The sequence below is a fragment of the Plectropomus leopardus genome, chromosome 20, assembly GCF_026936395.1.
Source record: "Plectropomus leopardus strain MGB_pleo_1.0 chromosome 20, ASM2693639v1, whole genome shotgun sequence".
Classification (NCBI taxonomy): Eukaryota; Metazoa; Chordata; class Actinopteri; order Perciformes; family Serranidae; genus Plectropomus; species Plectropomus leopardus.
In genome coordinates, this window is record NC_142195.1 from 4,681,307 (window position 1) to 4,707,480 (window position 26,174).

The 26,174-nt window shown below is 37.4% G+C and overlaps 1 protein-coding gene across 1 annotated transcript in view; it reads left to right on the forward strand.

The window, feature by feature from the left end:
• LOC148186152 (NADPH-dependent diflavin oxidoreductase 1-like) overlaps positions 1-21,338 on the forward strand; it is a 110,034-nt gene extending 88,696 nt beyond the window's left edge. Inside the window, exon 6 of the mRNA XM_088071327.1 lies at positions 20,904-21,338. The gene's annotated coding sequence lies outside the window, so the exon portion shown is untranslated. The remainder of the gene's footprint in view (positions 1-20,903) is intronic.
• Positions 21,339-26,174: the final 4,836 nt, after the last annotated feature.

Below are 26,174 nucleotides of genomic sequence, written 5' to 3' on the forward strand. Positions count from 1 at the left end.
ACAGTGCTGTCCTAATGATTTAGTCAGGTCTCTGCCTTCATCTCATCTTCCTCTGCAGCAGCAGGAAAGGAGTATTCAAAGTAGGAATACCACATTGTAGAAATACTCTGTCACAATTAATAAATTACTTACATTACGTCTTGTTGATTACTTCCCTTTGACAAGGTGGAATAAGGACTCTGATCTTTTAGTCAAAGAAAAATGCAACAGTGTATAAATACTCTGTTAAAAGTAAAAAATATTTCAAAAGTTCAAAATGTTACTTAAACAAAATTACAGTGTGTGTAATGTAAATTTACAATGCCATAAAACCTAATAGCCCCGGCTATTATTTGCTTAAATTACTCAACTCAGCAGGTTTATATTTGGGACAGGTGTTCATATGTGACAGGCTTTTAATTCGTTTAACACAAAACTTGCTTAGCGAAGATGGAAATACAATCAAATTATTTATTTAACCTTTTGAAAGCTGGACTAATTGTCCCTATTTTATTAAAAAAAAAAAAAACTTCTGAAGAAAGTTGTGACCAACAAAAGAAGAAATGACCCAGAGGTTAGCAAGAAAACTGTAAACAGTACAACAAAATTATCTGAAAATTAACTAACATTAACATTTAAACAGAGTTAGATTAAAATTCACCCCCCCTACAGTTGTCATGATGGAGAAAATTAACTAAAGAGTAGGCTTGGGGATAACCAGTTTTGTCATACCTTCATATCCCTGAGATTTTACTTGGTTATATGGTACATGATGGCATTTGTGTGCATGCGACCTACATCTCTCACCCTCACTCCTGGCTGGCGTATTTGCTATGCTTTCTTAGCTTTTTTGGTCAAATAAATAAACAATATTAACTAAGAGCTTAATTGCCTTGTCAAACCATCGTAAAATACACTTCTGTGCAGCCTCTCTCTGCCAATACCAGCCAGTTGTTTACAGTCCTGTAACGTTATCCCTACCACTTGTGATTGCCATGTTTTCCAGCTCAGAGAGACTGACCTGGTGGCGTTTGATGTACACTACATACAATATGTTCTCTGCATATGAGTTCCATAGAAATATAAGCCTCTGTATGTTTGATGGTATTTAAAATCATACCCTCAATATTTCTAGATACCCTGATATACTGTAGTACCCCCAAGCCTGCAATAGAGACAAATACCATTTTTTGTATCAGGCTGTAAACATGTTTATTTCTCCTGTAAAGTTGGGCAATTTTACATTGGACTGACTCGCTCTTGGAGCCAGCGTCAAGTGGCCATTTTAGGAACTGCAGTTTTTGGCATCTAAGCATCAACTTATTCTTTCAGCCACAGAGGTAAATATATATATATAGTATATATATATACATATTCCTCGGTAGTTTGTCAGTTTCATCAAGAGATCAGTAACTAAAGTTTCATCTTATTCTATAGTTATATACTACGTTTTAATTTATCTTATTATTAAACTGTATTTCTAAAGTAACCTAAGGTATCAAATATATATCACAATAATATGTATATAATTTAGTGGAGTAAAATCAACACTATTTGCCGATGAAATGTGGATTAAAGTATTTCAGCGCTGTATTCAAGTGCAGTACTTGAGTAGATGTACTTAGTTACTCTCTACCCCTGCTTTTCAGTGCCTGTTTGGTTGGCTTCATGAGATCTGAAGCAAAGGACTTCTCAGTGACACGCTCATTAAATTGGTGATTACAGGCATTCTTTAGCTGATATTTGAAGTCCAATCATCTTTAACCATTTCCTGTGGAGAAAAACATTCACGACAACAATCATTTCTCAACTCCCAACCCATTGGTTTAGATTTATTTCCTTGGAAGATCATGAGTCAAATGTGTTCGGATTTAAGTTGTTTCAGACAACCAGTTCCCCTGATGCAAACCATGAACTGGCTTTGTGTTTCCATCTGCCAGATGGGACAGCTGCTCAGGGTGCAGCTGAGCTTCACTGCACTGCTTTCTTTGGGTGAAAAGTTCAGCTCCAAACATACATGTGCTTACCTGAAGTTCACTACCCGTTTTTTCTGAAACATACACACTGTACATGTAAAAGTTTTGTCAGTAATGAAGAAAAACAATCCGAAAACCAGTGTCCTCATCTGCTGTGTGGTAAGAAGTCAGAATTTGTTATCTCAGAAATATTTCTTTACACAGTTAAATGAAGTTAGCATGTAAATCCAGATGTGTGTGATTAATGATTGCACAAACAATGATGAGCCAGAGCACATGGTGATATTCCCTGGGTGCGATCGCTGCAACCCGAGTGTTACCAAATAAGCAGCTGAAGTCTGTTTTAGATTTGATTTGAAATTAAAAGAATTGATGATTCAGTGTTTTGTGAAGTTAGAGTTATATGGACAGATGGATAGCACTCTCATGTCTGTACAGTAAATATGAAGTTACAGCCAGCAGCTGGTTAGCTTAGCTTAGCATAAAGACTGGAAACAGTTAGCATGGCTGAGCCTGTAAACACCAAAATCAGTTAACGGCAGCTTTAAGAGATGAGGTTTTGTGTACTTAATTCATATAAATAGTAAGTCTCAAGAAAAAAAGAAAGAAATCCAACACAACCCTGTGTTGGATTTATGTCTTGTGTATGAAGAGATAAAAAAAGACAATACAACATGTACATTTGGGAGCTGGTAGATACTGATTTCAACAAAAAGTAAGTAGATCTTTTACTAAAGTAAAACTAGCAATACCACATAGGGCTGGGCGATATGGCTTTAAAATAATATTGCAATTTTTTAAGGTTATATTGTGATACACAATATGCTGTATATCTCGATATTTTTAAATGTCCTTTAAACTAGTGTTAATTAATGTTATTAGGTGCAATTACATTAAAGATAAATAAAGTAGCTGCTATCATATTATAAGGTTGAATACAGTACTGTTATAATAACATTTAATGAAATATGGTTATAAGGAACTTAAATAATTGTTTTTATATTGAACTTTTGCACCCATGGTGCTTTGATTTTGAAGGACCTGGCTTGACTCGGGCAGGAAGTGTTGATGTTTTTGGTGTGGACTTGAAGCTTCCGGTCAACAGTTGGGTGTTAGTGCAGGGCCTTTAAATGTGAGGATTTATTCACTGCGAGCGGGCAACTAACTAACAGCTCTCCAGTTCAAATATTACTAATATCTGCAAGTTGCTCTGGTGTGCTGTAGTCTCTGTGTGAAGCTCTGCAAAAGGCCTGATGTGACAATTTATGCTCGATGAAAGCCCACCCCTAGACTGTAGCGCAGCACACTTTTGATATCATATACCATTTACCCCAGATAAACTTCTGGAAGGTATGAAATACTACATACTGCCCAAGCCTACTGCAGGTAAACAAGTCTGTGTGGAGAGAAGAAATAGGAGGAATGCATTGGCTGAAATGCAATCCCCAACAGGAAACAAAAACAAAAACAAAAACAAAAAAGAACAAAAAAAAATCTCAAATGAAAAGGCAAAAACCATCTGGGCCACAGAACAAAACAGAAGAAAAAGAGAAAGAAATTACAAGTTGACATGTGTTTCATTATTAGGAATGAATGTTGGTTGATTTCTCATTAGCGTTTATTCCTGTTTGTTGAAAAACAGGGGGGCAGGTGCAGGTCAGGTGCCAAATGTGGTTATATGAGCTTTGCATGTGTAGATATCTGTTAATAGAGATTAGCCGAAATGTTGTTTGGATCTGTCGCAAGTTGCTAATTGAACTGTGTGCAATGAGTGGCAGATGAAGTCTTCGCCTGGCTATCTGGTACATACAGCAAATCTCTTGAAATATTAGTTGTTGCTCCCAGTTGTTGCTCATCATCAGATGATAGTTGATGGGTTATGAGTTTAAATATGGTGCTTGACTAAATCTGCGTTGTTGCTTTCCACCACAGGATATGACATTAGAATCGAGTGGTATTTCCCAAAATGTGGAACTATTCCTTTAAGGCATAACATTTACAACAGCACATAAAGAAGCCTTTTAGCATCGGAATTAAAATGCAGACTGCATCTGAAAAGTCATGTCAGTGGATTCTTTCCCCTGAAGGATGTCATTTCACAACTTTACGAGGAGATGAATTTATAAACACCCTCCGCGTTTCTCCGTTCAAAGCCCTGTTAAATGTTTTATGAGAGGAGCTGAGGTTATGGACTAATACAAAATACTGAGAACATGTGGCAGGATGTGGAGCTGCTCTGTGTTTGACCTGCGCTGTTGGCATCAGCTTTAATATGTCAAACTGAAAGAATAGTGCCGCTGACAGAACGCTATTGACCCTCATGTACCATCCAACTGGGGGCGCTCCAAAAATTGGCCATTTTTAACCTACCTTGACTGCATTTTTATGACATAATTTTCCTTCCTGACAATTTTCCTCCACTTTAAAATGTCCATCATTTCCATATCTGGTGACCAGATAATGGAGGGCTCATGAGGGGAAGTCAGTCAGCTCTGACAGCAGTCAAAGTCTTGTCTGTGGCACTTAATGCCATCAGTGTTTCTCACTCCAGACTATTATTGTTCTGCACTGCACTTTGTCTAATGGCTGCTGCAGCTCAGTCTGTCATACATCATTCATCACCTGGGTTTTATCTTAAACACACACCGTAGCTAGATACGTAGATATGGGAAAAAATATTCTGCCCTCACCGGTATTACAGGTTAGCTGTATGTTTGTTGTGTTTCCGAGGCTCTGTGGTTCCCGTTTTTATGTCCTGAATGCTGAACTTTGTTTTCTTTCAAGCAGCTCCATTCCAAAGTACTGTTGGGAAATACTACTTTTGTATACTTATTATTAATACTTTAAAACAAAAGTATTTTATTGCTACAGCTAGTGGAGGCAGAGCCCATTTAAGTACTTTTTATACTGCTAGGATAGTTTAATTTAAAACACAGTGTCATTATTTATAAATTGATCACATTTTGTTTACAAAACTTGTAAAGGAACTCTAGCTTTCATTTGAATGAATGAATGAATAATTTTATAGTGGTTACATGCATCATGAGAAACAGATTTTTTCACAATTTTTTTTAAAAATCAATAATGGAAAAATAAAAGAATAGGCAAACGGATTATTTTTCCCTCTCCTATATTATCCAAAGAATAACCCAGAATAACAGCAACACCAAAAAAAACAAAAAAATCAATTAATTAAAAACAAAAAAAGAAAGAAAAACATTATACTTTAAGCTGTAATCCTTCATTATTTCACAGCATAATCAATCTTGAATAATTTTGAACTATAATCATTTTACATTAGAATTTGTTATTATTTTTCATTCCAGGGCTTTTTTAAAACAACAGAGAGCAGCACATTTTTTGTCATTCTTTTAGCATAAAATAGAAATCCTAAATAAAAGTAAAAACACCTTAGAATTGTATTTAGATTATGCACTGTACTACTGTTGAGCAGGTGTCCACTGAAATGTGTGTGGCTTGTTGAGGATGTGTGTGTGTGTGTGTGTGTGTGTGTGTTGTTAGTCTCCTGTGTGGGCGTTGATACGTCGGCCTCCTGTTGCTGGAGAACACTTCACAGAGCTCCATCAAAGACAGAACAGACGAACAGAGGAGCAGAGAGGGAGAACCAAGTTTGGGGGGGGTGGGGGCATCAAAGGCCGATTCTTCCCACTGTTTCCACATGCTGCAACATCCCAGTGGTAACAGCTGACAAGCCCCTCCATAAACAGCCCGCTCAGATCCTGCCAGCAGGATGCACCCATTCAAAAGCATTTTGCTGCTCAGGCTTTGTTTATTGAAGTGCTGCATGGACAGCAGGGCAGCATGAAGGGGGAAAGAGTCAAAGTAGAGAGGGCGCAGGAATTAAGAAGGTAATTGTTTAACTGTCCAGCCCACAACTTTAAGGTTTGGGCTCCCATAGTGTTGTTTTCAGCTCTAAAAACCTCTGTACACTCTCTGCTTAATGTCATGCAGTGGACACAAGTTGGGATTCCATTACAGATTTGTGCAAAATTAAAGCGATGGCGATGGATGATGAAAATATTACTAGGTTTATTTCTATTGCAGCCACCACACTAGTCGTCATTATTTCCAATCCAAGGTGACATAGGCAATAATGGAAAGGCGAGCCTCTTATACGTGGGAGTGGCCACGTATAAGAGATTTCTGCGGGGTGATAGTCCACGATTTCACAGAGGAATTGTGGATTCAAAACTTTCAGATGATCCGCTCAACTTTTGAAGAGTTATGTGATGCAATAACAGCTCTTGTAGCTCCTGCTGCATCACGAGGGAGCCAGTTCCTACTGACAAGCACATAGCCATAACATCATGTGACCTAGAAAAGCAAAAAAAGTGTTTTCATTGCAGCTGTGTGAAATATGTCTTTTTGGAATTGCCTGAAATACTACCTCATGCGAGCATCAAAACTTTTTTGCGATAATGGGAGATTTTTCGAAATTGACACGTTTCCATTGGGAATACTTCATATTCGCAATTTCCCTTTATAATAGTAATGATAATATCTTGGATTTATGTAGCGCCTTTAACAATACCCAAAGACGCTTTTCACAATTAAATACAAATGTAACACAAATGAGCAAACATACAAATTGAGCAGAGGTGCAAAGATGAGTGACTGATGATATATATATTCCAATATCCCTGCTAACGAAAAGTCCAGCTACAAATAAAAAATAAAATCAACATGTAGTGACAGATGCTTTAATCATGACGGGCCGCCACCAATAAATCAATGTGTGGGAAACTCTGACATTGTGATCCAGTAATATATATTATATTGAACAGGCCATTCTACATGATAAGTACTTTTACTTTTGGAACTTTAAATACATTTTAGTGTTTATAGTTTTGTACTAAGAGCTTGAATATGGGACTTTTACCTTTAACATAGTATTATTGTACTGAAGTATTGCTTTTTTTTTTAAGTACAAGATCTAAGTATATCTTAGATCTTTCTTAAACATTTGCAGTATCAACTCAAGAGGTGATGATATGTCAGATGTGTCTTTAAGTGTCCCTCTCCCTCCCACCATTTTTGTTCTCTTCTTCTACCTAAACTATCCAACAAACAAAGTCCTATCTGTCATCACCTCTTCTTTAATGTTGTTTCTTTGCGAGCACAGCGGAAAGACCTGAGAGATTCGGGGGTAAATATTTGCTGTCAGCCCTACTGATGAGACGTACAATGTTTTCTTGTCAAAAAAAAAGAAAAAAGACCAAAGAGTGCGGAGACAGAGACGTCTTTTCCAGATGTCTTTCTCCAATGAGTGTAAACAGCATGAAAGTCTGTGTGCCTAATTTCACCCCTGTGAGTGAAAGGTGTGACTTGACTTCCACTCGTCTTCCTGTCTCCACATCAAAGGTGTTATTCAGAAATGTGCGTTCCAGTTTTGAGCAATACCTCCGCTCGGTGTGTGTCAACAGGTTTCTGCTCTCAGGTTTATTTTCCTTTCTCGACCTCCTCCTCTTCCCCCCGTATCCCTCTTTTGTCAGGGCTTGTATTTGTTTTGCCTCGGGGGGAGTGGTTGAGCAAGAGGAAGAGGACAGTGGTGGAAGTACTTTTACTCAAGTACTGTACAAATACAAATTTGAGTTGCTTGAATATTTCCATTTTATTCTACTAAAACTTCTACTCCGCTACATCTCAGAGGGAAATATTGCACTTTTTTACCCTTTACATTTTACCCTTTACAAAGCTGTAGCAGCTTTTCAGTTTACAAATTTTGTCATCTCACCTTGAAAAGTTCACTTTATAGAGATTCATTGTTCTCACAGGACGGCCACGCTACAAACATATGATGATCTTAAAGAACATGATGCATTTCTGTAGATGAAACTACCCAACAGGATATAGAAGAATAAAAATGAGCACAACCTGAAACATCTAGTGCAGGAAAATATAACAGACACATTAATATAGCAGGAAAATTAATCCCACAACATTGTTGAATCAAAGTGGACGTTTGTGCCGAATTTGAAGAAATTCCTCTGTGGTTTTTTTAAGATATTATATTCACAGGAATGGGATAGACAGAAGGACAACAAGGACAACTTTTTTTAAAGTGAATCGATGTATTTGACAATTCCTATGTAGTTTATAAATCTATTTGTAATTAATTAACCTTATGATTTATATAAAATATCTAATAAAAAAAGAAATGATTTTACAGAACTTAATGATGTCACAGTGAAGTTGACCTTTAACCTTTTGTTTATAAACTTTCATCACTTCATTTTATCCCATTAGACATTTGTGTGAAATTTTGGTACAATTAGCACATGAATCCTTGAGTTTTAGTTGAATACATGTGACCTTGACCTTTAACCCTTAAAATCTAGTCGATTTGTTCTTAGCTCAAATTTAAGGAAATCTCCTCAAGGCTTTCTTTAGATATTGCATTCACGACAGTGAGACAGTGACCTTGACCTATGACCACCAAAACATAATCAGTTCATTGTTGAATCCAATTGGATGTTTGTGCCGAATTTGAAGAAATTTCTTAGTCTTATAAACCAAGTCTTATGTAATTAACAAATCTGTTTATTAATAATTAACTTTAAATGCAGGACTTTTACTTCTAGTGGAGTATTTTCACAATGTGTTATTAATACTTTTACTTGAAGCTCACGAACAAGAAAGAGAAAATGTTAAAGACAAACAAATTCCACTTTTTATAACAACTTCCAATTTCCTTGAGGAAGATCCAAAATGGCGCCTTTAAGCAGCAGTCCGGCTCTGCTGATGCTGCTCCGCGTGTTTGTGTTCCTGTCTCACTTCAAAGATCAAAACGGTGAACATGACAGAATGAGTTGCATTCCTCTCAGGTGATGACAGCGATAATCCACAGGCAGTCTGGATTCAGCCAAGCATAGATGATAAAGTTGGAGTGACACACTGACACACACACTGGCACACATTACCTGGAACCCTCCCATTCGCCTCAGGGCCTGTGCGGAAAAAAAATGTGGGTCATGGGTGAACACTACAAAGGCACACACACACACACACACATATATACAATATATACGTGCACACGTCTGCAGCTCTAATCCTCCCTGTCAGACTCTGTGACAACATGATGGACAGATAGAGGGAGGGAGGGGGAAGAAGCGTTCAGTGTTAAGTGGCAGGGTGACAGCAAAATGACAGTCCTTAGGCAACACACACATATAGAAAACAATAATCACACAATCCCTTCAACGTTTCACACCCTTTACTGGTACACTGACTCACAGACAAAGCAAAAAAATCTCATCACACCAGCAATTTATAGTTGTTTCTTATAAGCTTTGAAAAAAAAGAAAAAAGAAATAAATCCTTTTTTCATGAAGATCTAAGAGCCCATTTTTGCAAAAAAAAAAAAAGAAATATGAAAAGATGCACAGATAAAGATGAAAAGTCATGAAGAAAAACTTTTGAAGTCAAAATTGTACAAAGTGGGAATTATGAGATAGTGTTTCAAAATATTGACTCACCAAATCAAACTTTTGAGATGCTATGTTAAAATTTCTAAAGTATTCTAAAATATTTAGAATTTATTACATAATTATGAGATACAAAGTCAAAATGAGGACATCATATGCCAAACTTTTGACTAAGTCAAAATTCTGAGACGGTAAGTTTTACATAGTATCTCATGTTACTGATTTGATAAATCAAAATATTGAGTTAGTATCACATAATTTCAACTAAGTACATCATAATTTTTATTTGATATGTCATAGTTGTGAATTAGTAAGTCAAGTCACAGTGGAGCTATAGCCGAGTGACCCGTCTTCTTGGCAGCACATAAAACAAAAACACCTCCTTATGAAATAAGCAATCTGTTTCTCTAATGCCAGAGAAATCTCCCTTTTTTAAAAACTAAAAACTAAAATCATAATTTGTCCTTTTTTGTCATATTTTTAGGATCTGTGGTCTGACTGAAATGGGCTCATTAAAGGAATATTGTAATGGGGCTTACTTTAATTTTGCATGTTCGTAAAGCCTTCATTTTCCCTTACAGAGTCAGGTCTCATCTGCGGCTATCAATTTGATATTATCACCGTGCTGGCTTCTTTTTCCTTATTTGACTCAGTAAGGAATGGCTGCCTAAATGCTGCAGTGATAACGTTAGCTTGTAGCTTGAGTTGCTCCTTATTTCATCTAGTGCCATTGTTTGACACATTGGGGGTGAAGTTGCCATAAATTAGCTGCATGTTTTGGGTATTCTCACTGATGTAACGTATCGTAAACTGTTCATTTTTCCACCACTTTCTCGCCATTGTCCTCATAATTCACAGCAAATTGTGATTATTAATTATGGGTCTGATTGAGACTAAGTCCATATATTGACAAATCTCAGAATTGTAAGTCCAAATTCTGACTTAGTATATCATGATTTTGACGCAAGAGTTTGATGATTCTGACTTGTTATGTCAAAAGTATTAGTTAATATCACAAAATGTGACTTAGGATGGCAATATTTTGATTTGTCTTGTCATTGTATGTTAGTAATTCCAAACTTTGACTTGATATCATAATTTAAAGTTGGTCTCTCAGAATATTAATACAATGTTTCATCTCTTTAAAGCCATACTTGGCTAATTTTCAACCAGCTCTGTATCTTAGCAATGAGGGTAGTATGTGTCAATAAGCCGGTGACTGACTTGCATATTGCTCACCTCATATATTTTTTAGAAACATGTTTTAGACGGTTTGTCACCAGTCAGCTGCCATTGTGTAAAATAGGCGAGTTTGCATTATCTCATCCAACAATGGGAGCGTTTATTGGTCTGGTGCAGCGCAGTGCATTCTGGTAGTTGTAGGTTTTCCACCTCCTTGAGCAAAAGCAGATGCCACAGTCCCTTATGTCTTTTTCCTGTGGTCATGTATCAAAGATTTCAAAAGTATTTGCATATTTCTACTGCAAAGACTGACGATTTTTAAAACAAGACCATCTTTCCAGCAGTGAAAAACTTCTTTAACTTAGTCAGTCAAATTTACTTCATTTGAGTACTTTTTCATTTTTAACTTTACATCCATTTTTTCCTTAACTGGCAGAAACAAGCTCCCCATACACCAATTTTTGAAACAACGTGTTTTGAGGATTACTGTTGTCCTTACCCGACTGCGAGTCATTTCCTGGAGCCGGTGGCCAACTGGGAATGATAAAAACCTTTGATTCCAGTTAAAGCACCAGTGCTGGGAATAGTCAAAGCTCCCTATTACCTTGCGGTAGTTACACTTTGTGGAGTCAACTATAAGTTTCCTATTCGCTTACAATAGCCTCTTTTTTCCTCAATTATGTTCATGGAAGCAAAGTGAAAGTGGCATCACGTATTTCTACTTCATGTTGAATGCATAATGTTTCAATTTCAGTAATAAGATTATTGTGCGGACAGAAAAAAAATGAGAAAAGGAACAATTTGAATAGTCAAATAGGACACACACACACACACACACACATATAAAACAACCCTTCCTCGTTGTGTCTTGCCTCCCCCCTCCTCCCATCATCGCTTCTCTTCCTGCCAAATCATTTTCACCAAATCCATTTTGATACGACATCATAGGGCCCCGCAAAGTGAAGATAATCCTTGACATTTTTATCATTCACCCCCTTTTATTTAGTCTGCGCTCTCTCTGCTTGCCTGTCTTGTTTGCTGATAAAATCTGCCAGCCGATGCGAGCTCTGGCAGATCACACATCAAAAAGGGTCCATTTTCACCCCTGGAGGGTGACAAGTGTCAAAATAATATTCCTGTGTGTGTGAGCTCTGGGTGGCAGCCTAATTTAAAAACTTAATTTGGTGATTGTAACCATTTACATGTTGTTCAAGGCTGACTGTAATGTCTTGATCCCCCCTCCTATTCTGATTTACCACATGACAAAAATATAATAAAGAAAGATAATAAATAATAAAAGATAAAAGTTTGTTTCTTAGTGAAACACAGCAGCCTCTAAGCAGGTTGGGTAGATATTCTGCACGGGTATGGGGTCACTGTGGAGCTATGGAAGCCCATTTCTGCAAGGAAAATATAACATAAGAAACCGAAAATAATCCAACATATAATAAGACATAGAAGCAATGAAAAACATATGGAAAAAGACATTTTGAAAACATTTAGACTAAATCAAAACTATTGTATGTACAGAGGACCACAGATGTCAGTACAAATGGTTATAAAGCGTCTTTTACTTGATATCTAATAGGCTAAAATGATAATAATCATAATGGAACAAACAAATAATATTACCGATTAATCAATATGGTTATAAAGTAATAGGGATTTCATTAATGTATCTTTAAATTAGCTGTTTATATGTCTATAAACAACATAAAAACTGTCATATACATCAATTCACTTAAGAAAATAAATTCACAGTACAGGTTTTAATTAGGAAATTTGAAGAACCCTTATTTTTATGCCTCCACATCTGCAACAGCCCTGGCTGGAGGCATTATGTTTTCAAGGTGTCCATCTGTCCGACACATTCTTGTATACATAATATCTTAAGATTTTTTTCAAATTTGGCACAAACGTCCACTTGGATTAAACAATAAAGTGATTACATTTTGGTAGTGATAGGTGAATGTCACTGTGACCTTGTATACTTCTCATTGTCATGAATGCAGAATATAAGGAAGAGGGTTTACTTAGATTTGGCATGATACGTCCACTTGAGCTGAAGATTTAAGTAACTAGAATTTGATGGTAAAAGGTCAAGGTCACTGTGATGCAAGTTTTAGGCAAAAATGAATTCATGCATTTATTATGACAAAATTTCACACAAATGTTTAATAGGATAAAATTGATGTTTTATAACCAAAAGGTCAAAGGTTAATTTCATTGTGACATCATAATGTTCTAATCTTCATGTGCTTGTCTTTTTATATTATTTTTGGTTTTTCCTTTGAGTTATATTTTACTTGACACTCTTGGTCCTCCATACAGTAAAACAAGATAAAGCAGTGCACTTTGGGGTTACAATCAAACCTCTGACTGGCCATAGAAGTCAAAATTGCTATCTCATAATTTTGACTTGACCATGTGTATTTTTCATTTTTAGCATCAACTGCTTTGTTTTCTTTTCTTGGCAGATATGAGTTTCCATAAGTAACATATTAGAGATATTGCAGTTGGACTCTTTGATGAAACATTCCTGTCTTCCCTCCATGGTGTCCATATAATGTTGTTAAGCGCATGTCAGTGTGCGTGAAGAGCCGTGAACTGAGTGACTTATGTCGCACTACTGTGATCCTTTGAAATAGGCGATGGATTTACACAACAATAATTCTCCTTGGCTCAAGCTTCAATAAAAATATATGCGAGCGTCCAGATAGACTAACCGACTGTGACAAGGCTTACAGCGAGAGACAACACGAAGATGAAAAAGCTGAATATACATGGCCAAAAATCCACTCAGAACCTCAGTTATGACATTCTGACTCGATGATTAATCTCATCTGTCCATGCTGATAAAGAAAAAGGCCCTTTATCTACGTAAATGTTGTAGTTTTTTGCCTGTAGGGCCACTGTTTCTTAACATTCGGGGCTTTCCTGTAATAAGGAAGAAATCTTTCCCAACTGGTTCTTGTGGAATGAACAACCCCGGCCAGGCAACGGTTTTGATTTTAACAGCAGTGAGCACAAACACTATAAATTTACAGTCACAAGAGAGAGTTTTTTAATAGGCACTCGACTTTGCAAAGGCAATAACTCTCTCCCAGTCTTACTTTCTCTCTCTGAAATGCCTCCCACTGCTTGCTGAGGTAGCTGAGGCAGCTGGCAGTGCTCAGTACTCGGCCTGACAAGGTGCTTTGAAATACCAATCACTGAGTTTATACAACAGGGAGGGCTTGTAAATGTGTCGAGTGGGGGAAATATACAATGCCATACTTCTGTTTTTTTCTGCTAAAGAAGGAGAGTTATGGTCTCGGCAGTGTGTATACCTTACAGGTGATATAATATATGCTCAGTCTCGTTTTGAAACCCATTTATCACGCATGACAGTGGAGGAAAGTGCTTTTAGTTCTGTTATCCTCGTGACAATCTGCAGTAACCTCAGCAGCACCACCCACATGTGTACACAAATGCGCATGGATACATGAGACAGGGAAAACTGAGGCTGGATGTGGCCACGCTGTGAGTAATTTATTGCACCGTTTGGCAGGAAGTGAGGAGACGACTTGCACTTTTACCCACAAACACCTTAACTATGAAGCGTTTACCACATGTGTCAGCTTCTCATTTCGAGCCAGCAACCTTCAAATTTTCTCTTCTGAAATGTAGCAAGGAGTTTTTTCAGCTGAAGCTAGTAAATATTTAGTTCATATAAATGAATGCATAATGATATAATGTTAAAGGACTGAGGCAAAAGCTACATGTTCTTCATTTTTTGAAAATTTTGGTTGTATATATGCATATGATATAAAGTTTGGCAAGATAGTGTATTTTTGATTAATTTGTCTAAAAGACACTGTGGAAACTAAACAGTTACATTCAGACTGTTAACTGCAAAAAATGCTCCATTGAAACCCATTCAAACTGCAGTTTTTGATCCCACAGCCATCAAAGCATAAAAACATGACTTGTATTATTTTTGAGTGTCATCCTGGGCTTTTGCCTGGAATTTGGAATTTTTTACTTTTTTCTACTAGATGACTTTTTCACTATTTTATACATGCTATTTCCACTAGGTGCATTGTCACAATCAGTGTTGTTGCAGACTGTGATAATCAAATATCTACTTTGCATGTAGTATATTGAACATAAATTAATAATAATAAATAATATATATTATATTATTATATTAAAAAAAAAAAAATATATATATATATATATATATATATATTGTGATTAGGACTGATGGTTAAACATATAAACTCACTAAAAGTAGAGAATCATATTAATGTATAATATATTTTATAGCCTGATTTTGAAAAGCACCTTTTGTGTGCTGAGCAGTATGAGTGTAAGTGTTTGGCACTTTTTTTGATTTTTTTGATTTTTATAGATAATGTTACTTTTTCTTTAAGAAGAACATCCTGGGAACTAAAAGAAAAAATTGCGAGCTGGGATAAAAACACCTGGCAAAGTACTTAAAACTTCCTCTGCAGTAGTTCCCGCTGAAATAGGTGTTTCCACATTTAGCTATAATGACTACATTGATTTTATTAGTATTAATATTAGGGTTATTTATGTTATTTACCCACTGAATAACACATGAATGTCTTATCTTTTAACCAGATATTTCTCTGGGCAGAAGTGATCAATGCCTCTGAGTCAACATCCCATACGGATAGGAGTAACAGAGAGCAAGTGGGAGTGAAATCTCAGGAGCTGAATGTTGGAATACAAGTCATCCATGCCTCAGAGATATCAGGAGTAAATCTGTATTTATGATTCTGTGGAAAAATCATGACATTATCTCACCCTCTAAAGTTCTGCGTACATTTGGAGCCAGAGGGGAAACTGTCCTACTTCAGCAGAAATCTGAGGTCAGCGCAGAAAATATTTCACGGTGTGTCAGCGCGCTCCGCACATGGTGAATAATGTTCAACATGACACCGTAATGCTTGTTCAGGTGAAAAACGGTTCCCTCCGCAACTTTCTGGGGCAGCGGTAATAATATTCCATCTGAGGGTGAGGCGGGCAGGGGAGAGAGGTGTGTGTGAAATATGGCGCTACTTCACATTCATGTATTCATCCTGGAGCGATAAATTAGACCCCAGACGTTTCAATCTAACTTCCTAAATAGAGCACTTTGTCATCACAAACTAAAGGAGAGGCATGTTGGGTGATTAACAGAATAAGTCATGACTTTTTGAGCATTGACACACTGTGACGCATATCATCTTCAGAATTAGCTGTAAAACATACCGTTAATAATCACTGACGAGAAAATATTGCTTTAACATAAACATTAATCCTGATTATCTTTTGGACTAATATTTCCCTACATTGCACATATTCTTTTTTTACTATGCTGGGAATTTTTGCACATTCTTCGGACAATATGTTGCACATTTCTGCCCATAACTACCTGTTCTAAAAACTGCACAGCTAAAGTTTTACTATTCAGATATATTTTTATTTTAAACATATTTTTATATAGTTTTTTTGTTGATTTTCAATAGGATTTCTCATATTTTTATTGATTTTTTTTTCAAATTTTTGTTTTTTTTTCTTGAGTTTTGCTACACTTGCTTGTATTATTAATTTGTATTATTTATTTCATTTTCACTTAAAGGGATAGAAGTGGGGTTTTTGAAGTGGGGTTGTATTTGATACTTATCCATTTACTGTATATTACAAACAGTAGATATCACTCAGCACGCCACCACAACCAACTTATGGAAGCAACGGTAGATAAGCAGCTCCCATGTTCAGTGAGCTAAAACTGTGTATTTTCTAAACAGAGTTTGGTTGCTTAGATGAGATTGCTTAGAATGGGAGATAAAGTCAGGTTCGCCGTCAAAACAGGCTGTCTAATGGAAAGGTAAAGCGATATACTGACACTTTAACTAATATTCATTATTTTAGGTGAGATTTTTTCAGGTGGCTAAAATACATTATTTTGTTGGCCCTCATCCACGGCAGGACATTGCTGATGCTGCATTCATGTGACGTCGGAAAGTCGTAGCGTCTCAGTTGGGACGTCGTTCCTCTGACTTGCTTCGAGATGGTTAAGTTGGAACAGCATTGAAGATACAAAGTAGATGGGTTGCACGTCATAACTTGGCACTTGGGTATCATCGAAATCTACCAATTTCTTACGCGTAATTAAGACATTGGAGGGCCTTTCATGTGCTCATACCTCATAAATACAATAAATGCGATATTTCCAAGGACCATGTGAAGGCAGCATTAGCTTCTGTGTCAGACTCCAGTCTGCTTCTCCAAACTCTAAGCATGCTGACTGACATCTACTGTATGTAATACACTGACTGGAGATAAGTACCCCGTAAAGCTCCACTTCAAAAAATCAGAACTATCCCTTTAATATGTCTACATCAAGCACCAATACGCCAAAGCAAATTCCTTGCATGTGAAAACCTTCTTGGCAATAAACCGCATTCTGATTTCATTTGAAATAATTCCTCATCCCCTCCATCTCTGTGAACATTGCAGCCGATCAGTAAGTGCATCCGTTATCTTGATCTCTGCAGTCAAATATCATGCGTAAAATAAATGAGCCTGCTGCAGCCGGGTGAGGATCATTTGTTGGAAGTGACATGGCTGATAGGCGTTGATTTACTTACACAATAATGGCCTTTTAATTGAGCTCTTCCGTCCTTTGTAACATCAAAGCCTGACAAGTGGTTTGACAACGGCAACCCGACCCCGATCTCTGTGACTGACAGGCACAATATGGACGCCCTCTTCCCCTCTCTCGCTCCCTTCAACTGTCACGACGGCACACAAGATTGAAACCGGACACCTTTTTCGCCTCAGGGACATATTGTATGTCTGACAGAATTAGAAATTAAAGTGGTTTTCCCCTTTAGAAAACACACAGTCACTGCAGGGCAGTTTGGTTTTATTCAGCGCAACATGCATGCTCTTGCTTTGATTTATTCGCAGCGACAGAAATACAAATAAAGAAAGCAATCTCATTTACCACCTTCCAGTGTTGCCATAGTCTGTTAAACCACGAGTCAAGTGTTATGACAGACTTTGTCTGCTTCGCTGGCATGTCTTGAGGGAGCGCAGAGGAGGCGTGCGGTGTGTGCTGAGCGATGACAGATGTGGGACGAACGCTGAAATGCATCTTTCTCCTCCTGTAAATGCTGTGTTTTTTAAGGTTGAAATAGTCGCTGCTGACCAGTGATTATGCAGTTGCATGCACACGCGGGAACACAGCCTATGTTTGGTGTAGCTCACATTTGGGTTTCTAAATGGTGCGTGGATTCATTCCTGACATTTATGAATGAGGGCTGTGCTGAGGGTTAAGTAAATAAAGCCATCAAAGTGGGGAGCATGCGAGGAGAGTTCCTCTGGCTTTTTTCTGTTTGAATAAGCCACAGGGTTTTCTATCAATGTAACTTATTGAACGGGGGGGGATCAATGCGTGACATAGTTCCTGGTCCAGTGCTCTGATACAGCCAACTGCTTCTTCTTTGATTTTATAGACAGCTTCAGGATTAATGGGGATCTAGTATAAGAGCAATTGACTTCTGTGTCGCCTTCTTTCCCATTATCAACACTGGGAATCTGTGCGAAAAACACAAAATGTCTCAAAGAGGAAACATTTAACACCCGGCAGACTGTGTGGTATTCCTTTTTCAGTGCTGCGAAAAAGGTTAAGTTGCATTTATGATTTATGATGTGTGCTTTTGCAGTCTAAACGGTATATTTAGAGGCCAATTTGTGCTGTTTTTAAAGAGCTTTCTCTCTCAATTTTTACTATTTTTACATTGCTCTGTCTTATGAAAATGCTTTGAAACACTTTGCTATATCTGAAAGGCAGTATACTTTTTGAGTGCCCCAGTAATGAGTCCTAAAATATGGATATCAGTATTTCAGCACTTTTTTTCTTTTGGCTTGTATAGGTCACATGATGCTATTGCTATGCGCTTGTCAGTAGCTGGCTCCCTCATGATGCAGCAGGAGCTACAAGAGGTGTTCTCGCATTGCATAAAGTTGAGTGGACCATCTGAGAGTTTTAAATCCACAACTCCTGAAATCGTGCACTATCACCTCCCAGACATCCCTCAGAAATAAAGCTGCTAATGTTTTGAACATCAATCACCATGCTTCTTGGGATGTTATCACCAGAGGAAAAGTCACAGAACATCACTCAAAGGAAACACAGTCATCTCGTAATTGTGTTTTATCAACATTTCAAAGACATTGCTTACGTTTTGCACAAATCTGCAATGGACACCCACCTAGTGTTGCTATGGAAACATTGTGTCCACCCTCCATTCACCCCAGCCCACCTCAGTGAGTTAGTGGCTCAGTTTTGAGCTGTAAAACCCCTTTAGCATTGCTGACTGTTATCACTGTTAGCTCTGTTAGCACCATTAGCAGTGTCAGCACGGCTTGTCTTGCTAACATACATACCACTTTGACTTACCACTTTGGCAATCCATTCAGTTGCTCCACTGAGCAACTGAATGGATTGCCCCCTACGTTTAATCCTGTATCCAGTTCAATTCATACATCTATGATATTGCCACCAAGTGTGCTTTTCAGACTTTGTGATGGGGCTAATTTTAAAATCATTCAGATGTCATATTAACCAATTCATTTAGGTATATTAATTATCTAGCTAGCAATGGAATTGATTAGTCAAAGTTATTTCATCCAGAAAAATCTACAGTTGCTGGCAAGAAATGAGGACTCTGCTAAAACCTCTGTCCGAAAATCAAGGATCTAAGATTTATATAAAACACAAAGGATATTTTAACTGTAAACTCTATATGTGCCATGCAAGAATAAAGCTTGCCGAGCATAGCAACATCCCTTTAAAAAAATAATGAAAATTTCCAAAGCACTGTTTTTAATATATGTTATGTTATATATATGTCATATACATGTTACAACGCATCCCTTACAAGTATACAGGTTTGACATCCACTCTTACAATCATTCCTCTCTACTTTAACTTTTCAGGGTATTTGAGAGATGTAGTGAACTTTTGCTCGACCGCTGCAGGGAAATTGATTGTGATTGCGCAGCCCCGGAGGCTCTAAACAAACCATTCCATTGCTCCCTGCAGCCTTCACTCCACACAGTAGCTGGCCAATCATTTACCATTGATCTCCGTTCTGTTTGTAACACTTCGACAGATGCAAAGCGGAGGCCAGGCTTATCACATTTGTCAGGGTTTTATGCCACGGGTTTATCTAAAGCCAATGTCCGTCTTACTCTCACAGTCTCAGTTTCCAAACGAAATAGATTTTATGAAAAGGTTACAATAACAAACTGCAACAGAGCTTTATTTATCCTTTGAAAGCTGAGCAAATTGGTTTGATTTCTTTCACAAAGACATGAGAGGGCAATGAGCAAACTAAGCAGATATGGCCCAAAAATTAGCAATGAAGAACTTAAAAAAAAAAAGTGAACAGAAAATTACCTGAAATCAAGCAAATAAATAAATAAATTTATTTATTTATTACTTATAATAATAAATAAATTAAAAAAACAAAAAAATGACCTAAAAAGTGCTGAAAATAAAAGATGAGTATTAATGTTGTATACATTTTTTCCTGCAACATAAATTTAAATATAAAATTATTATAATTAAACATTTTTCTGGACTTTTTTCCCTATTTTTTGGATCATTTTTTAATACTCCTCCCCTCTTTTTTAAAACTAAGTTTGAGTTTGAAAGAAATCAAACCAATTTGCTCAGGTTTTAAGGGGTCAAATAGTTTGTGAAAGGCGTCTAAATGCAGCACAGAAAAACTGAGGTCAATCCAGGTAACAGGGATGCGGCATTCCTAATAAGCTCTGAGAATCCTGTCTACATTTTGGAAGTTGTCCAATAAAGACTAAATTTAGAGATTGAGAAGTAACAGAGAGTTTTGAGACCAAAGGTCAATGTTAACAGGAGAGGCAATAAGGTTTTCATATTTGGATTGTTTACATAGCTAATATGGTCATTGAGACATCCAGGGCATTGGCCTTAATTTGAGGAAAATGTAATTATATATGTTGGGAAACTGTCATTTATCCAATAGTGCCATTAAGCTTTTTTTTGCAGTTTATAAATTAGGAATATCAGTTTTGGTTAATTTTGCTTTTGAAAAACCGACACTCATTAATTGATAACTAACTAGTTAATTTTAAAGTAAAAAAAAAAAGAGAAGTGAAATACAAAATGGCTTTAGTGCTGCATCTCAAAACGCTGTCCATTTAGAGGTGGAGAAATTTGGTTTTGTTATGTTTATGTCTTGACTTTGACTTTATTTTTTTCTGTTGACTTGGCTTACAGACAGTTGATCAACAGCGTTAACATGTGGAAACATGCCCACTGCTCCACCCTCTCCGCTGGTTGTTTGGGAGCACTGTAGTGTGCACCATCTGAGTCAGATGGGAGCTAATATTGGCGGCGCAACTCATCTGGAGATTAGCTGGTAACGACGCCCCAGTGGCAGAATGGGTTGCTGCAGAAACATTCTGCCCACCCTCCGGTCTTCAGGCCATTCTGGTGAGTAAGCGGCTTATTTTACACAAAACCCTTTTAACATTGTTAAACGCTGTGCAGTAAATCACCCAGATTACCTGGGGATGATGGGCACCACTTTTGTATTGTGCAGCATATAAAGGGCACCTGAGACTTAGGGTGGCCATACACGGCCGAGCGTGGCTTAGGTTATATCCGCCAGCTAAATGGCTAACTTGTGGTTTGGTGCTCAACTAACTTGGATGGGGATTAATTTATTTAATTGTTCATCTCTTCTCAACTTTCAAAATGCCATCGGACTGAATGGATCAAATTCTGACAATGAAACGAGTCATTTTGTGGATGTTGTGATGCTCAAAAAAATCGATCCACTGATTTAGACATCTCCCTTGCCATGTATGTCAATAGGATAAAGTCTTTTTGCGCTGCAGGGTAGCACATCACCTGACAGTGTAAACACACTGTTCCTCCACTTGGCTTCAAAGCCTGGTGCCACTTTCTTGGGGCTTTGGCTATATGTGATATAAAGCTGGAGGCTGGAGCTAAAGCTACATGTCCTAGAGTCCCATTTGGAAGCTTATTACAGAATGACTTTCTTTAGAAAAGCAACTCAAAAAATGATTTATGCTTTATTGTTAATAGTGGGTTATGTTTTAATTTATTCATACAAGGGAAAAGGCTTTGAGGATGAGGACTTATGAATTTGACAAATGTAACACTATAGAGCAGAGACGCTAATTTTCCCCTTAACTCTGATATAGTAACCTCTTGGCCCATTCATGGTTGCAGAATACTACACAGTGGAAGTGCAAGTTGACTTCACAAAAATAATGTTATGTAAAGCTAGTTATTATGCTTGGCCTTAGCAACACAAGGCTAAGTTACTTCCAGCAAGCTAATAAGCCGGGTATGCTAATCTTTAAGTCTTTAGTGAAGTCCATCACCTGTTGCTAGTTAGCTAGCTAATTAATGTTAACATTACAACCATGAGTTGGTTAATAGAGTGCCTGACATTTTGTGTAGGCCAACCCAGGAGCTAATGCCGCCCTGGTCCCCTTGTCAAAAAGCCTATGCGATTTTTCCATTGGATTTTGGATCATTGCAGAAAATAAGCTCTGTGGTAAACAAATGTTTATGATACTTGGGTTACACATTTTGTTCAGCAAGATAATCTTCATAATTCACCCCACTTCTAGGATTTTTGCCAAATGTAATCACCTTAAGTAAAAAGCTTTTGCTAGGCTAAAATGAACTACACTGCAGTCGTGTTGCCACCACAACTAGGCTGTAAAGCCGTGTTTGTCGCAGCTTGATTTTATGTTAAAGAATAAAACATGAAAGACTCTTGCTTGTGTTAACCACAGACCTCATTTCAAGCTTCTAAACAAAAAAAACATTAAAAAAAAAACCCATTGACTTTGAGATGAGAGAATAGGAGGTGCTAAAATGTTAATTAATTTCCATGTTTAAGGACTCATTTGGGTTCTGTATATAAAATTAGTTTTAAAAAGTGAACCCCATGAGAGTATTAAAATTGGTATTTAAGGGCGACATACATCATATAATGTATATTGCTCTAACTAGTTAAATAAAAAGCTGCAGTAAAACATTGTATATTTTGCCTTTTTAAGCAGTAAAAACAAGAGCCCTTTTTATTTTTACACGGTAGCCAGCAGGCAGCTCTGAGTTTTTGGAATAAGATCCTCTACAAAAAGCCAAATCTAGAGGGGTGTGAAAAAACATCTTTGATGTCAGATGAAATTTCACTGAACAGCACAGTACAATCTGATTGCAGGCTGGCGTCCTCTGGCAGCATGATCTCTCTGGATCGTTCCACCCACAGGACATGCAAAATGCATCTGTGCTACTGAGAAAGTGTGCCTTTTTGTGTGTTGTCTGTGTGTGTGTGCAAAAGACATGGTAAAAACCTTTAAGGTTTTGAGTTTGGGTTTGACAGTTGATTTGACAGGTGGACAGACTTGAGCATGCTGGTGTGTGCAACACGTAGATTAAATTATTTTTACATAAATGTTTAACAGACACTTCTTTTCTGTTTCATGCTGTATTTTACGGTGAAAAACAACTAGTGAAAACACTTCGGAAATGCCTGCTTTGTCTTGCAGGACTCTTATATTCAATAATGATCGGTTTTATGACATTAAGATGTCTTTATTTGTATTTCTGTCTTTGCAAATGAATCAAACCAGGAGCATGCATTTTGGACTTAGGGTTGCAGCAGTATACTGATTTTAAGTTATAACGTGATATGAAAGTTGATGACTATCATATTATGCATTTACTTATCTACGAGATTGAAAAAGAAAATGCAACTTGTTATAAAAAGCATCTTTATGGTGCTGGAATGGAAATAGCAGGAGCATGAGGTTTGGCAAAGTGTCAACTGACTTTAAAATGAGTGTTTCGGAAGCAGCTTGAAAAATCTGTAGGATAAAAATACAACAGGTGCAGCAGGCTAAGGACACACCTGGTGTTTAGAGCTGTATAAATATATGTCCCTCTCCATAGCTTAATTAAACACATCAAAGAGAAAAATGAGTACAATATTAATCACTCTTTGCCTTTTAGTACAGCTCAAACACCATTTTTGTCATAGTGGGAATCTTTAAGACCTTTTTTGGTTCCATTGTTTTTCCACGTGTTGCCGCTTTGATTATGTTTTTGAGATGAGGAAGCAAGAGGAAACCCGTCTCAAATTAAGCTACAACAGGAAAGCACAATCACTCACAGACACTGTGCCACAGCCTGTTAATGAGCAACTTCAAGGCAAATCGTGAGAAGGTAAAGAGAAGAGCTCGTTCCTTTTTTGTGGCCTTTCTCTTAGAGTTTGACCTTATTTGGACTTTCTTCTCCAGCGGTCCTTTTTCCTTCTAATTCTCTTCATCTTGAAGAGATCTACACCTGTGTTTTGTCTTCTGTTGGATAGGAATTTCTAAACCAGCCACACAGGAAAAACCTGTGTTTGTAGTTTGTGGAAAAAAATGGGCAAACAAAGCTAGTCCAGTGTGTCCAGCCTTTATGGTTTGTAAAAGGAACGTAAGAGACAGAAAGTATATTTTGACCCAAATACACATAAAAGGACCAGAGACTCTCGTAACTTCCTCACCTCAGCTCTGCGGAGCATCTTTTAGCATCTTTCAGCACATTGTTTTGGTTTTCCGAAAGCAACTTTACCATTTTAGTCTGGATAAAAGTTCTGTTGAATCCGCTGTGTGCCAAGCACTTAATGGCAGACAAAGTTAACGACTGGCAGGGGAACATTTTGGAGCATTTAGCTAAATTAGTTGGTCATTGACAAGATGCATTGTGGGGAATGTAGGCATTAGTTGTTGAAATGTGCAGCAACAAAACGGACGATGTCTCTGGTTCTGTTGCTTAAAACTGTCAGACAGCTAACAATGTTGTAGGAGTGCAAAGCTAAATCAGTGAAGTATTCTTTTAGTGAACCTAAAATTGTAATTTGTAGACATGGAATAAATTCTTCTGATGTTAACGGAGGCACTCACTGTTTCAGGTGAAGTGCCATTAATGTACATTAGTGCAGGAAACAGTGTTTGCAAACACGTTTTCTAACTTAAGTCAGTGTTGTATTTACAGCTTGTTACGGTGCCCCCAAGTGGCCAAAAAATCAATTACTGCAGGTTTAAAGATCTAAGTGACTGAGCATTGCCACTGAATTATTCTCACATTGCCAGACCGATTTCCATAGCATTGTGTCAGTGCTAGATAAAGGCCTGGAGTTATACATTATCATTCTGCTATATGGGGAAAAAACTCTCTGGGTTGTTTGTATGACTTTGAACAAGTCATAATCATTCTGGGCGATGAACAGAGGATGCAGTGACAGTTCTCTTGCAAAATATTGTTGAGGATGAACTTGTTTTGTTGGAACATTTGTAATGAGCAAGGAAAGCACTGTCATAAAAATGTCTAATTCTCGATAACAGAAACACAACAATAAACATTGATAGATGAGTGTTTTTCAACTTGTAGTGATAAAAAAGATGAACATAACTTAATAATCAGTGTCTTAGGAGTGAAGCATGACTATTCTTTATCTTCGGGGGAACTCACTGCTACTGTTAAAACCACAGATGATTTGCTAGCAGAGATAGCCTGTGTTACAGAGGACTGCAGATTGCAGCTGAAACTTCTCCTGGTTAGAATCCTTCAGTGTTCACTTTTAATAGGTTTTTACCAGGGGCAGAATTATCCACAGAGGTCTTTTTCTCTCCAAAACAAACAGATTGGTGATTTTAGCTGGTAAAATCATTGAAGAAAGCAGAATTTTCTCATAAAAAAGCTTCTGCCCCAAGCTCTTGTTGTGGCTGGGCCTCTAACTACAGTTGCTAATATGAAATTGCAAATTGCCCTGTCTAGAGCGAGTGTTTGGTTTTTCCGTTTTGGGCTACTACAGAAACATGGTGGTGCAACATGGTGATCTCCGCAGACAGGGTTCTGCTCCCTGTAGATAGATAGATAGGTACATGGTAGATTTATTTAATAAGTCAGTGTTGTATTTACAGCTTGTTACAGTACCCCCAAGTAGCCAAAAAATCTATTTCTGCAGGTTTAAAGAAGAAGAAATTAAATCAGCCATATGTACTAAATCAATGTCTGTTTTTATGTTACTCAACAAAATTTTGCACAGTTCCACATAAAAGGGGCAATAAAAAACAAAGACAAAAATTAGCTCATTTTAAGCTAAAGAAAACACAACAATTAGTATTTTCAGGTGATTATACATGACAAGAAAACAATTTCTGCCATTTTCCCCCTAAATCCTTCACACTGGACCCTTAATATAATATATTCTTTAAATTCTTAATGCCCTAATGTAGATCTGTGGCTGTATACTAACAACTACTGTACTGTGCAAACACTTGATAAGGCAAAGCACCACTCCTGCTGTTTGTGTTTCCCCCCTGAAGCCACAGCAGAGCTCCCTCCTCTGCAGCGGTGCAGACTGTGACCTTGTTTCCTGATGAGATGGTGCTCCCACTCTCTGCTTCTTATCACAAATGGGACATTGATGGATGGCTGAGAGTGGCTGTTTCTGCT